Consider the following 15,382-nt stretch of genomic DNA (forward strand, 5'->3'; position numbering starts at 1 on the left):
TTACATTGCAGAGCCAATAAGGTTCAGTCTGTTACATTCAAGTATGAAGCCGTTTTCACCTTCTTCAAAATGTTGTCCAATTTGCTTGTTTTATTATTTTTTTTAGAAATTTAGCATTGTTCCCTTTAGCAAGTTTTCATGTTTGCTCAAATTTAGTCACAAACATTGCAAAAGAAAAAGATGTAAAGTAAAAGTGTTTTATAGTATGCCAAAGGTCCATGACCAAACAGGTTCCTGTGTAGTTCCTGTACTAGACACACCTTCTTGCAGCAAAAAACAGGCGCATTAAATTACATTGCATCTGTCTTCTCAAACTCATTGAACACGTACTTGTTTTGGTACAACTCAAGTGGTCGAGTGCATTTCAGATACAATGCCCCATTCATTTGGTACCATCAGTCCTGACAACAGTAAAAATGAAGCCATTTGAAAAAGAAAAAAAAAAAACAGGCCGTTTCCAGAGCAGCTACAGATCATTTCTACTAACCATCAAAATTTGGGTTTCTTTCTTCATGAAATAGTAAGACCTAACACTGAACTGTTTATAGGAGCAATTGTTTAAAGATGGCATTGACTCTGAAATGGAACAATCTAAAATGAACAAATACTCAAACAAAATGTACCATTATGGCACCTAATGGCTGAAGTATATATATGATTAGGCATAGGCTGGTTAGCATTACCAGAGAAAGTGGAGCCATAACTTCAGCTTCTCCAGCAGTTTTAAGAAACTATTGGGAATCAACAAGCAACATATCCGACTGAAAGCTGGCTACCTTTACAAAGTTTGATTAATTTAATCCATTATTATGGCAAAATAAAACATGGCAAAAACGTATAATGTTCTGGGGAATAATTGCATGAACTACTACTGATGTTAGTGATGTTTTCTCTACATTTTTAATCATACATGGGTAACATTGTTAAAGCTTATTTTAGCAACAGACAGAATAATTCTTGCTTTCAGTTTAAAGGTAAAATAAATTGAAGCATAGTATTTCCCTGTATGTTAACGCACCTTACCATTGTTTGTCTTTTTTTCTGTGTATTTTATGTTTACTTGAAGTCTAAATGTAGTCCTGTTTTACCAAGACTAAAACAAAGCAGTAGAATGAACTTATTGAATTTGGGGAATCTAGATTGTTACCAAACGAGCTATGAGTTTACAAGACTTTCCCGGTGTACCAGCTGTGGTTCTACCATAAGTAATTACTGATTTTATTTTTCCTCAAAACACAAATTCATCAAATGCCTCAGATATTCTGCCAGTACAGTGTAATCTCCGTTTAATCAGCAATTGAGGGGCTGCCTCTGTAGGAGAGAGCAGCAGTTCTGGTTGGAAACTGCTGCTCCCTTTTTCTTCATTAAAAGGGAGCTGAACTTTATTACCGGTGATCTTAATTAAAAAAAAAAAAAAGTTTTGTCAATGTACTCTCTCTAGTGCTTGAATGTAAAAACACCATCTGCAACTGAAGTACAAGTATGTATACGGTATTTGCCACTCTTTACTCCATCTAAAAAACAGAATAATTGGGAAGACATTTTTACCATATTTCATTTGGTAAAAATGATCAAATTTATTCATACTAAAACAAAACCAAGTCTTTAAATTTGCTTCTGGCATTTTAGCACAATCTACAGACTTGTGGAGTTTCTTTTTGTTTTTTGTTTTAATTGAAAGCTTAGACCAGCTTTAGACCTAGCTAGCAGTTCCACGTGAGCTAAACCTAAATATATAGGTCCAAATAAGGCTATGTATAGACTTAACACTGACCAGCCCATGCCTAGTCATGTTTAAAGATAAACACGTTGAATCTATGCAGTTGTATTTTCAATAAGTGCAAGTGAATTATCCGTTCTAACCTTAGTTGATGTGAAAGCAACATTTCCATTAATGACACCTTGAAACAGTAACTACTCATCTAGTAAGACTGAAACAGAGCTCTGTGCTATTCATGTGTGATCATTCAAAAAACAAAAACCCTTTTTAAAAGTTCACCCAAAGAGCCGAGCGTGTTCATTTAAAATGTGAGGATATTAAACTGTATAAATCAAGCACCAAAAACTAATCACTGACAAAACGCCTAAAAGAAGTCAGAGAAAACAAATTCAAAACAAACTACTGGTTGAAAAAGCAGTTTTTTTTGTTTCTTTTTTTTTATACAGTGTCAGCATACACAAGCACCTCTTTTCAAATAAAGGGGAATTCAAGGTCTACAAACACGGCCACGAGAACAATTGATTTGAAGTCATGCGGCTGCAGTGACACAAGGAAATACTTTATATTATAAAAAAGGCTGATCTCTAAAGCCATTGACTGCAGTATGAAAAGGTGAAGAAAAATGAGAAAATTGGTTCAATGTCTATTCTGATATGTCAGTTGTAGAAGGTACAACTGACATATCCTTGTAAAATCCAGCAGCCGAAAGGTGAGTAAGCACAGCAACTCTGAGCACGCTATGTCCCTTCTACGCACCGTCATCATTGTAGTCGGAGTCTTCATCGCTTGCTGGACACCCCTCTTCATCCTGCTCCTGGTGGATGTGGCGTCTGAGCAGCGCTTCCCAGTCCTTTACAAGGCTGACTGGTTTATAGCACTGGCTGTGCTCAACTCGGTCATCTACACTCTGGCCAGTCGCGAGATGAGACGGGCCTTCCTGGCTCTGGTTTGTGGCGTTTGCTACAAGATGAAGGCGTCGGTGAATGGCAGTGGGAACAGGCAGTTCCTCGAGCCGAGCCGGAGCAGGAGCAAATCATGGAGCAGTCAGAACAACCCCAACCAGAATCAGCAGAGGCGTCAGGAGACGGACAATGGAACGAATAGAGAGGATGTTCAGGAGGGTGTTTAGAGTGATGGGAAAAACTGAGAAAAGAGTTCCAGAAATCAAACCAAATGTGGAAAGATGCTTGAGAGATGAAGTCAGTTTAACATGAAAAAATCCAAAATGAAGATTGGACTATATTGGACTATACAGTTGCATCAGCACAGAAGTTTCACTTCAGTGACTAATGTTTATATATCTTAAGCATTTGTAAGTGAGACCAGCACAGTTACTGAATGTAGTAACTGCGCTGGTTTTGCCTTCTTGTCAAATCCTGAAAGAAACAAAATACGTTCAAATGGGATCATTAAAATTACAGGCAACTATTTAGAATATAAAGAAAGACCAATATTATTAACAGTGCATTTCCAGAGAACAGGTCATCTACACTCTGGCCAGTTGCGAGATGAGACGGGCCTTCCTGGCTCTGGTTTGTGGCGTTCGTGACAAGACGAAGACTTTTTGTGGATGGCAGTAGGAACAGACAGTTCCTGGAGCCTCGGCAAAGCTGGAAGAAATCATGGAGCAGCCAGAACAAACCAAAACTAGAATGAACAGAGGGGGTTTTGGAGACCGACACACATCCCAGTGAGGTCTCACAGATGTCTGCAACAAGAGTACCCTCAGAAGGGGCATCAGGACCACAGAAAAGACTGAAAAAAGGGTCCAAGTTATCCAGAATTAGGAACAAGCTCTTTTTCCTTCTCTTGGTGTATGTGCCAGCACTACCCAAGCCTCTCCAAGGTCGACTGGTTTACTGGACTGGCTGAAGTATATATGTGATTTGGCATAGGCTAGTTAGCATTACCAGAGAAAGTGGAGGCATAACTTCAGTTTCTCCAGCAGTTTTAAGAAACTATTGGGAATCAACAAGCAACATATCCGACTGAAAGCTGGCTACCTTTACAAAGTTTGATTAATTGAATCCATTATTATGGCAAAATTAAAGACTAAGATTAAAACAAAGCAGTAGAATGAACTTATTGAATTTGGGGAATCTAGATCGTTACTAAACGAACTAAAAATTATATAATTAATTTTCCGGTGTACCAGCTGTGGTTCTACCATCATGTCTAAGTAATTACTGATTTTATTTTTCCTCAAAACACAAATTCATCAAATGCCTCAGATATTCTTCCAGCACAGTGTAATCTCCGTTTAATCAGCAATTGAGGGGCTGCCTCTGTAGGAGAGAGCAGCAGTTCTGGTTGGAAACTGCTGCTCCCTTTTTCTTCATTAAAAGGGAGCTGAACTTTATTACCGGTGATCTTAATAAAAAAAAAAAAGTTTTGTCAATGTGCTCTCTCTACCGCTTGAATGTAAAAACACCATCTGCAACTACAAGTATACATACAAGTATTTATACGGTTTTTACCACTCTTTGACTGGCTCGCAAGTATTCAGAAGAAGTGTGGTTAACACTTTATTTGAAGGGGTGTGCATAAGACTGACATGACACTCTCATAAACATGACATAACATTTGTCATGAACATGAAGAAGTCTTTATGAATGTTTATGACAGTTGTCATGAAATGTCATTCGGTAAATAATGACACTTTTAATGCGAAGTTGCTCTAAAAGTTGCATTGAAAGTCCATTAAAAATGCCAACTTTGCATTAAATTATCATAATTTACAAAATCATGCAAAGTTGGCACTTTTAATGGACTTTTAATGCAACTTTTAGAGCAACTTTGCATTAAAAGTGTCATTATTTACCGAATAACACTTCATGACAACAGTCATACATGTTCATAAAGACTTCTTTATGGTCATGACAGATGTTATATCATGTTTATGACAGTGCCATGTCAGTCTTATGCACACCCCTTCAAATAAAGTGTTACCGAAGTTTGAACTTCTGGCTTTTATTTTCATCAGATTCTAACCATCACAATACAGAGGAAGACATCAACTCTTGAGACAGAGGGACAGAACAACTGTAAGCTTTATAGTCAGCATACAGGCACCATCTTCAATAACTCTTTGAAGAATCTGAATTAATGAGCTACAACGTTTAAATTCTGTTTGGGATTGATGGGGTATTTTTGAATTTGAATTGAATTAAAATAAAATCCTATTTAATTTTCAAATATGCAAAATTAGAAAATTGGTTCAATGTCTATTCTGATATGTCAGTTGTAGAAGGTGTTAGTTGGCTTAAATTTATTTTACTCCACGACCTAGCTCAGAGGTAAGATTATTTACTAAGTTTATCAGTCAGACTCAATGCAGTCAGCCCATTCCAGTCTTCCGCTCTTCTAATAGCAACCTCAGGATGAGACTGACATTTTTAACGTTCAAACTTTTATTTGGTTGGATTCTTAGAAAAAGAGGTTATGAAGCTAATTAGCTTCACTGTGGGGTTATTGTTTTCAAAAGATATGCTTGCTCCGACAAACTAACTTAGTTAGAGTGCCCACTGTAATTTACTGAATATGACTACCTACTTATAAATTCATGCAGTAATATTTTCCTCTGTTGCAGGTGTTGGTGGACTTTTGGGATACTGCTGAACTCTGACCTCTACAGTCAGAAAACTGGTAGTCTGAAGATGAACATAATATTCCTTCACTACAATTACACTGGGAAGCTGGGGAACCAGCAAATGATTCCTACTAATCATGTGGACTTTCAAATCATCGTCTTCCTCGTCATTTGCAGCTTCATCGTTCTGGAGAACCTCACCGTCCTGGTGGCCATATGGAGGAACCACAGGTTCCACAACCGGATGTACTTCTTCATTGGGAACCTGGCACTGTGTGACCTGCTGGCTGGAGTCTCCTACATGGTCAACTTGCTCCTCTCTGGGGATAAGACGTTTGATCTCTCACCGACTCTGTGGTTTATTAGAGAGGGCAGCACATTTGTAGCACTCAGTGCCTCCATCTTCAGTCTCTTGGCCATCGCCATAGAGAGACACCTGACTATGATCAAAATGAGACCTTATGATGCCAACAAGAACTACAGAGTGTTTCTGCTTATAGGGACCTGCTGGCTGATTGCTGTGATCTTGGGAGCTTTACCCATCTTAGGTTGGAACTGCATTGACAACCTCCCAGACTGTTCCACTGTCCTGCCTCTGTACAGCAAGAAATACGTAGCTTTCTGCATCACAGTTTTCATAATTCCTGCTTTTAAGCCATGTCAGTCCTTTATGCTCGCATCTACATCCTCGCCAAGGTCGACTGGTTTACTGGACTGGCTGAGGTCAACCCTACACTTTGGCCATTAAATTCAGATGGGAATTTTCTGGCACCCGTTTGTGGCATTTGCTGCATTTCTTTGGTTACCAACAAATACTTTTTAAAAAAATGCCAAAATCTACATCTGACAGCAAGGGAAAAGAATCTTAGTCGTAGTAAACACACGAGAGATTATACACATTCACAATTTTATTGCCAAACAGTCATACAGAATAATGACAAACCCATACAACTAAAATATTAAATATCTGTGAACATCATTTGGACTCGTTTTTATTTCGTACTTTTAAATATATCCATCCCGAAAGTGTTTTTCTGTGACACCCTCTGTCATTAATGTATAACCCAGAAATAATGACATTTATAATACATATTAATAGTGAGGGAAAGAGACCAAGATAAAGTGAGAACACTAGTCTCAAGCAGCAACACGCAGCAGGGCCAAAACAACCTCCAGTGAACAGACATGCCCCATTGAAGATCAGCTAATGCACACTGAATGAGAGAACGGGAGAGAAAAGAAAACACCATTTGTACAAATTAAAGGCACATTTCAGTCAAAAGATCTGGAAAGACACCATCAGTGTCCGAGCATTTTTTAGTCAAGTAGATTCTTTACATTGCAGAGCCAATAAGGTTCAGTCTGTTACATTCAAGTATGAAGCCGTTTTCACCTTCTTCAAAATGTTGTCCAATTTGCTTGTTTTATTATTTTTTTAGAAATTTAGCATTGTTCCCTTTAGCAAGTTTTCATGTTTGCTCAAATTTAGTCACAAACATTGCAAAAGAAAAAGATGTAAAGTAAAAGTGTTTTATAGTATGCCAAAGGTCCATGACCAAACAGGTTCCTGTGTAGTTCCTGTACTAGACACACCTTCTTGCAGCAAAAAACAAACACATTAAATTACATTGCATCTGTCTTCTCAAACTCATTGAACACGTACTTGTTTTGGGACAACTCTAGTGGTCGAGTGCATTTCAGATACAATGCCCCATTCATTTGGTACCATCAGTCCTGACAACAGTAAAAATGAAGCTATTTGAAAAAGAAAAAAAAAAACAGGCAGTTTCCAGAGCAGCTACAGATCATTTCTACTAACCTCATCAAAATTTGGGTTTCTTTCTTCATGAAATAGTAAGACCTAACACTGAACTGTTTATAGGAGCAATTGTTTAAAGATGGCATTGACTCTGAAACGGAACAATCTAAAATGAACAAATACTCAAACAAAATGTACCATTATGGCACCTAATGGCTGAAGTATATATATGATTAGGCATAGGCTGGTTAGCATTACCAGAGAAAGTGGAGCCATAACTTCAGCTTCTCCAGCAGTTTTAAGAAACTATTGGGAATCAACAAGCAACATATCCGACTGAAAGCTGGCTACCTTTACAAAGTTTGATTAATTTAATCCATTATTATGGCAAAATAAAACATGGCAAAAACGTATAATGTTCTGGGGAATAATTGCATGAACTACTACTGATGTTAGTGACGTTTTCTCTACATTTTTAATCATACATAGGTAACATTGTTAAAGCTTATTTTAGCAACAGACAGAATAATTCTTGCTTTCAGTTTAAAGGTAAAATAAATTGAAGCATAGTATTTCCCTGTATGTTAACGCACCTTACCATTGTTTGTCTTTTTTTCTGTGTATTTTATGTTTACTTGAAGTCTGAATGTAGTCCTGTTTTACTAAGACTAAAACAAAGCAGTAGAATGAACTTATTGAATTTGGGGAATCTAGATCGTTACCAAACGAGCTATGAGTTTACAAGACTTTCCCGGTGTACCAGCTGTGGTTCTACCTTAAGTAATTACTGATTTTATTTTTCCTCAAAACACAAATTCATCAAATGCCTCAGATATTCTGCCAGTACAGTGTAATCTCCGTTTAATCAGCAATTGAGGGGCTGCCTCTGTAGGAGAGAGCAGCAGTTCTGGTTGGAAACTGCTGCTCCCTTTTTCTTCATTAAAAGGGAGCTGAACTTTATTACCGGTGATCTTAATTAAAAAAAAAAAAAGTTTTGTCAATGTACTCTCTCTAGTGCTTGAATGTAAAAACACCATCTGCAACTGAAGTACAAGTATGTATACGGTATTTGCCACTCTTTACTCCATCTAAAAAACAGAATAATTGGGAAGACATTTTTACCATATTTTATTTGGTAAAAATGATCAAATTTATTCATACTAAAACAAAACCAAGTCTTTAAATTTGCTTCTGGCATTTTAGCACAATCTACAGACTTGTGGAGTTTCTTTTGTTTTTTGTTTTAATTGAAAGCTTAGACCAGCTTTAGACCTAGCTAGCAGTTCCACGTGAGCTAAACCTAAATATATAGGTCCAAATAAGGCTATGTATAGACTTAACACTGACCAGCCCATGCCTAGTCATGTTTAAAGATAAACACGTTGAATCTATGCAGTTGTATTTTCAATAAGTGCAAGTGAATTATCCGTTCTAACCTTAGTTGATGTGAAAGCAACATTTCCATTAATGACACCTTGAAACAGTAACTACTCATCTAGTAAGACTGAAACAGAGCTCTGATTGTGCTATTCATGTGTGATCATTCAAAAAACAAAAACCCTTTTTAAAAGTTCACCCAAAGAGCCGAGCGTGTTCATTTAAAATGTGAGGATATTAAACTGTATAAATCAAGCACCAAAAACTAATCACTGACAAAACGCCTAAAAGAAGTCAGAGAAAACAAATTCAAAACAAACTACTGGTTGAAAAAGCAGTTTTTTTTGTTTCTTTTTTTTTATACAGTGTCAGCATACACAAGCACCTCTTTTCAAATAAAGGGGAATTCAAGGTCTACAAACACGGCCACGAGAACAATTGATTTGAAGTCATGCGGCTGCAGTGACACAAGGAAATACTTTATATTATAAAAAAGGCTGATCTCTAAAGCCATTGACTGCAGTATGAAAAGGTGAAGAAAAATGAGAAAATTGGTTCAATGTCTATTCTGATATGTCAGTTGTAGAAGGTACAACTGACATATCCTTGTAAAATCCAGCAGCCGAAATGTGAGTAAGCACAGCAACTCTGAGCACGCTATGTCCCTTCTACGCACCGTCATCATTGTAGTCGGAGTCTTCATCGCTTGCTGGACACCCCTCTTCATCCTGCTCCTGGTGGATGTGGCGTCTGAGCAGCGCTTCCCAGTCCTTTACAAGGCTGACTGGTTTATAGCACTGGCTGTGCTCAACTCGGTCATCTACACTCTGGCCAGTCGCGAGATGAGACGGGCCTTCCTGGCTCTGGTTTGTGGCGTTTGCTACAAGATGAAGGCGTCGGTGAATGGCAGTGGGAACAGGCAGTCCCTCGAGCCGAGCCGGAGCAGGAGCAAATCATGGAGCAGTCAGAACAACCCCAACCAGAATCAGCAGAGGGGTCAGGAGACGGACAATGGAACGAATAGAGAGGATGTTCAGGAGGGTGTTTAGAGTGATGGGAAAAACTGAGAAAAGAGTTCCAGAAATCAAACCAAATGTGGAAAGATGCTTGAGAGATGAAGTCAGTTTAACATGAAAAAAATCCAAAATGAAGATTGGACTATATTGGACTATACAGTTGCATCAGCACAGAAGTTTCACTTCAGTGACTAATGTTTATATATCTTAAGCATTTGTAAGTGAGACCAGCACAGTTACTGAATGTAGTAACTGCGCTGGTTTTGCCTTCTTGTCAAATCCTGAAAGAAACAAAATACGTTCAAATGGGATCATTAAAATTACAGGCAACTATTTAGAATATAAAGAAAGACCAATATTATTAACAGTGCATTTCCAGAGAACAGGTCATCTACACTCTGGCCAGTTGCGAGATGAGACGGGCCTTCCTGGCTCTGGTTTGTGGCGTTCGTGACAAGACGAAGACTTTTTGTGGATGGCAGTAGGAACAGACAGTTCCTGGAGCCTCGGCAAAGCTGGAAGAAATCATGGAGCAGCCAGAACAAACCAAAACTAGAATGAACAGAGGGGGTTTTGGAGACCGACACACATCCCAGTGAGGTCTCACAGATGTCTGCAACAAGAGTACCCTCAGAAGGGGCATCAGGACCACAGAAAAGACTGAAAAAAGGGTCCAAGTTATCCAGAATTAGGAACAAGCTCTTTTTCCTTCTCTTGGTGTATGTGCCAGCACTACCCAAGCCTCTCCAAGGTCGACTGGTTTACTGGACTGGCTGAAGTATATATGTGATTTGGCATAGGCTAGTTAGCATTACCAGAGAAAGTGGAGGCATAACTTCAGTTTCTCCAGCAGTTTTAAGAAACTATTGGGAATCAACAAGCAACATATCCGACTGAAAGCTGGCTACCTTTACAAAGTTTGATTAATTGAATCCATTATTATGGCAAAATTAAAGACTAAGATTAAAACAAAGCAGTAAAATGAACTTATTGAATTTGGGGAATCTAGATCGTTACTAAACGAACTAAAAATTATATAATTAATTTTCCGGTGTACCAGCTGTGGTTCTACCATCATGTCTAAGTAATTACTGATTTTATTTTTCCTCAAAACACAAATTCATCAAATGCCTCAGATATTCTTCCAGCACAGTGTAATCTCCGTTTAATCAGCAATTGAGGGGCTGCCTCTGTAGGAGAGAGCAGCAGTTCTGGTTGGAAACTGCTGCTCCCTTTTTCTTCATTAAAAGGGAGCTGAACTTTATTACCGGTGATCTTAATAAAAAAAAAAAAGTTTTGTCAATGTGCTCTCTCTACCGCTTGAATGTAAAAACACCATCTGCAACTACAAGTATACATACAAGTATTTATACGGTTTTTACCACTCTTTGACTGGCTCGCAAGTATTCAGAAGAAGTGTGGTTAACACTTTATTTGAAGGGGTGTGCATAAGACTGACATGACACTCTCATAAACATGACATAACATTTGTCATGAACATGAAGAAGTCTTTATGAATGTTTATGACAGTTGTCATGAAATGTCATTCGGTAAATAATGACACTTTTAATGCGAAGTTGCTCTAAAAGTTGCATTGAAAGTCCATTAAAAATGCCAACTTTGCATTAAATTATCATAATTTACAAAATCATGCAAAGTTGGCACTTTTAATGGACTTTTAATGCAACTTTTAGAGCAACTTTGCATTAAAAGTGTCATTATTTACCGAATAACACTTCATGACAACAGTCATACATGTTCATAAAGACTTCTTTATGGTCATGACAGATGTTATATCATGTTTATGACAGTGCCATGTCAGTCTTATGCACACCCCTTCAAATAAAGTGTTACCGAAGTTTGAACTTCTGGCTTTTATTTTCATCAGATTCTAACCATCACAATACAGAGGAAGACATCAACTCTTGAGACAGAGGGACAGAACAACTGTAAGCTTTATAGTCAGCATACAGGCACCATCTTCAATAACTCTTTGAAGAATCTGAATTAATGAGCTACAACGTTTAAATTCCGTTTGGGATTGATGGGGTATTTTTGAATTTGAATTGAATTAAAATAAAATCCTATTTAATTTTCAAATATGCAAAATTAGAAAATTGGTTCAATGTCTATTCTGATATGTCAGTTGTAGAAGGTGTTAGTTGGCTTAAATTTATTTTACTCCACGACCTAGCTCAGAGGTAAGATTATTTACTAAGTTTATCAGTCAGACTCAATGCAGTCAGCCCATTCCAGTCTTCCGCTCTTCTAATAGCAACCTCAGGATGAGACTGACATTTTTAACGTTCAAACTTTTATTTGGTTGGATTCTTAGAAAAAGAGGTTATGAAGCTAATTAGCTTCACTGTGGGGTTATTGTTTTCAAAAGATATGCTTGCTCCAACAAACTAACTTAGTTAGAGTGCCCACTGTAATTTACTGAATATGACTACCTACTTATAAATTCATGCAGTAATATTTTCCTCTGTTGCAGGTGTTGGTGGACTTTTGGGATACTGCTGAACTCTGACCTCTACAGTCAGAAAACTGGTAGTCTGAAGATGAACATAATATTCCTTCACTACAATTACACTGGGAAGCTGGGGAACCAGCAAATGATTCCTACTAATCATGTGGACTTTCAAATCATCGTCTTCCTCGTCATTTGCAGCTTCATCGTTCTGGAGAACCTCACCGTCCTGGTGGCCATATGGAGGAACCACAGGTTCCACAACCGGATGTACTTCTTCATTGGGAACCTGGCACTGTGTGACCTGCTGGCTGGAGTCTCCTACATGGTCAACTTGCTCCTCTCTGGGGATAAGACGTTTGATCTCTCACCGACTCTGTGGTTTATTAGAGAGGGCAGCACATTTGTAGCACTCAGTGCCTCCATCTTCAGTCTCTTGGCCATCGCCATAGAGAGACACCTGACTATGATCAAAATGAGACCTTATGATGCCAACAAGAACTACAGAGTGTTTCTGCTTATAGGGACCTGCTGGCTGATTGCTGTGATCTTGGGAGCTTTACCCATCTTAGGTTGGAACTGCATTGACAACCTCCCAGACTGTTCCACTGTCCTGCCTCTGTACAGCAAGAAATACGTAGCTTTCTGCATCACAGTTTTCATAATTCCTGCTTTTAAGCCATGTCAGTCCTTTATGCTCGCATCTACATCCTCGCCAAGGTCGACTGGTTTACTGGACTGGCTGAGGTCAACCCTACACTTTGGCCATTAAATTCAGATGGGAATTTTCTGGCACCCGTTTGTGGCATTTGCTGCATTTCTTTGGTTACCAACAAATACTTCAACAGCATGAGCTTATCTAAAGGAGCCTGATATGGTTTTTATACGACAGCACATCTGCTACTTAGGAAAAATGTGTTTAAAAAAATGCCAAAATCTACATCTGACAGCAAGGGAAAAGAATCTTAGTCGTAGTAAACACACGAGAGATTATACACATTCACAATTTTATTGCCAAACAGTCATACAGAATAATGACAAACCCATACAACTAAAATATTAAATATCTGTGAACATCATTTGGACTCGTTTTTATTTCGTACTTTTAAATATATCCATCCCGAAAGTGTTTTTCTGTGACACCCTCTGTCATTAATGTATAACCCAGAAATAATGACATTTATAATACATATTAATAGTGAGGGAAAGAGACCAAGATAAAGTGAGAACACTAGTCTCAAGCAGCAACACGCAGCAGGGCCAAAACAACCTCCAGTGAACAGACATGCCCCATTGAAGATCAGCTAATGCACACTGAATGAGAGAACGGGAGAGAAAAGAAAACACCATTTGTACAAATTAAAGGCACATTTCAGTCAAAAGATCTGGAAAGACACCATCAGTGTCCGAGCATTTTTTAGTCAAGTAGATTCTTTACATTGCAGAGCCAATAAGGTTCAGTCTGTTACATTCAAGTATGAAGCCGTTTTCACCTTCTTCAAAATGTTGTCCAATTTGCTTGTTTTATTATTTTTTTAGAAATTTAGCATTGTTCCCTTTAGCAAGTTTTCATGTTTGCTCAAATTTAGTCACAAACATTGCAAAAGAAAAAGATGTAAAGTAAAAGTGTTTTATAGTATGCCAAAGGTCCATGACCAAACAGGTTCCTGTGTAGTTCCTGTACTAGACACACCTTCTTGCAGCAAAAAACAGGCGCATTAAATTACATTGCATCTGTCTTCTCAAACTCATTGAACACGTACTTGTTTTGGGACAACTCTAGTGGTCGAGTGCATTTCAGATACAATGCCCCATTCATTTGGTACCATCAGTCCTGACAACAGTAAAAATGAAGCCATTTGAAAAAGAAAAAAAAAAAAACAGGCAGTTTCCAGAGCAGCTACAGATCATTTCTACTAACCTCATCAAAATTTGGGTTTCTTTCTTCATGAAATAGTAAGACCTAACACTGAACTGTTTATAGGAGCAATTGTTTAAAGATGGCATTGACTCTGAAACGGAACAATCTAAAATGAACAAATACTCAAACAAAATGTACCATTATGGCACCTAATGGCTGAAGTATATATATGATTAGGCATAGGCTGGTTAGCATTACCAGAGAAAGTGGAGCCATAACTTCAGCTTCTCCAGTAGTTTTAAGAAACTATTGGGAATCAACAAGCAACATATCCGACTGAAAGCTGGCTACCTTTACAAAGTTTGATTAATTTAATCCATTATTATGGCAAAATAAAACATGGCAAAAACGTATAATGTTCTGGGGAATAATTGCATGAACTACTACTGATGTTAGTGACGTTTTCTCTACATTTTTAATCATACATAGGTAACATTGTTAAAGCTTATTTTAGCAACAGACAGAATAATTCTTGCTTTCAGTTTAAAGGTAAAATAAATTGAAGCATAGTATTTCCCTGTATGTTAACACACCTTACCATTGTTTGTCTTTTTTTCTGTGTATTTTATGTTTACTTGAAGTCTGAATGTAGTCCTGTTTTACTAAGACTAAAACAAAGCAGTAGAATGAACTTATTGAATTTGGGGAATCTAGATCGTTACCAAACGAGCTATGAGTTTACAAGACTTTCCCGGTGTACCAGCTGTGGTTCTACCTTAAGTAATTACTGATTTTATTTTTCCTCAAAACACAAATTCATCAAATGCCTCAGATATTCTGCCAGTACAGTGTAATCTCCGTTTAATCAGCAATTGAGGGGCTGCCTCTGTAGGAGAGTGCAGCAGTTCTGGTTGGAAACTGCTGCTCCCTTTTTTTTCATTAAAAGGGAGCTGAACTTTATTACCGGTGATCTTAATTAAAAAAAAAAAAAGTTTTGTCAATGTACTCTCTCTAGTGCTTGAATGTAAAAACACCATCTGCAACTGAAGTACAAGTATGTATACGGTATTTGCCACTCTTTACTCCATCTAAAAAACAGAATAATTGGGAAGACATTTTTACCATATTTCATTTGGTAAAAATGATCAAATTTATTCATACTAAAACAAAACCAAGTCTTTATATTTGCTTCTGGCATTTTAGCACAATCTACAGACTTGTGGAGTTTCTTTTTGTTTTTTGTTTTAATTGAAAGCTTAGACCACCTTTAGACCTAGCTAGCAGTTCCGCGTGAGCTAAACCTAAATATATAGGTCCAAATAAGGCTATGTATAGACTTAACACTGACCAGCCCATGCCTAGTCATGTTTAAAGATAAACACGTTGAATCTATGCAGTTGTATTTTCAATAAGTGCAAGTGAATTATCCGTTCTAACCTTAGTTGATGTGAAAGCAACATTTCCATTAATGACACCTTGAAACAGTAACTACTCATCTAGTAAGACTGAAACAGAGCTCTGATTGTGCTATTCATGTGTGATCATTCAAAAAACAAAAACCCTTTTTAAAAGTTCACCCAAAGAGCCGAG

At 37.7% G+C, this 15,382-nt stretch overlaps 2 pseudogenes; both read left to right on the forward strand.

Annotated features, from left to right (window-relative positions):
- Positions 1-3,042: 3,042 nt before the first annotated feature.
- On the forward strand, positions 3,043-10,451 carry LOC108166116 (sphingosine 1-phosphate receptor 3-like; annotated as a pseudogene).
- Positions 10,452-11,896: 1,445 nt separating this feature from the next.
- On the forward strand, positions 11,897-13,275 carry LOC145553970 (sphingosine 1-phosphate receptor 3-like; annotated as a pseudogene).
- The last annotated feature ends 2,107 nt before the right edge of the window (positions 13,276-15,382 follow it).

This window comes from Poecilia reticulata, chromosome 12 (assembly GCF_904066995.2).
Source record: "Poecilia reticulata chromosome 12, P_reticulata-male-v2, whole genome shotgun sequence".
Lineage (NCBI taxonomy): Eukaryota > Metazoa > Chordata > Actinopteri > Cyprinodontiformes > Poeciliidae > Poecilia > Poecilia reticulata.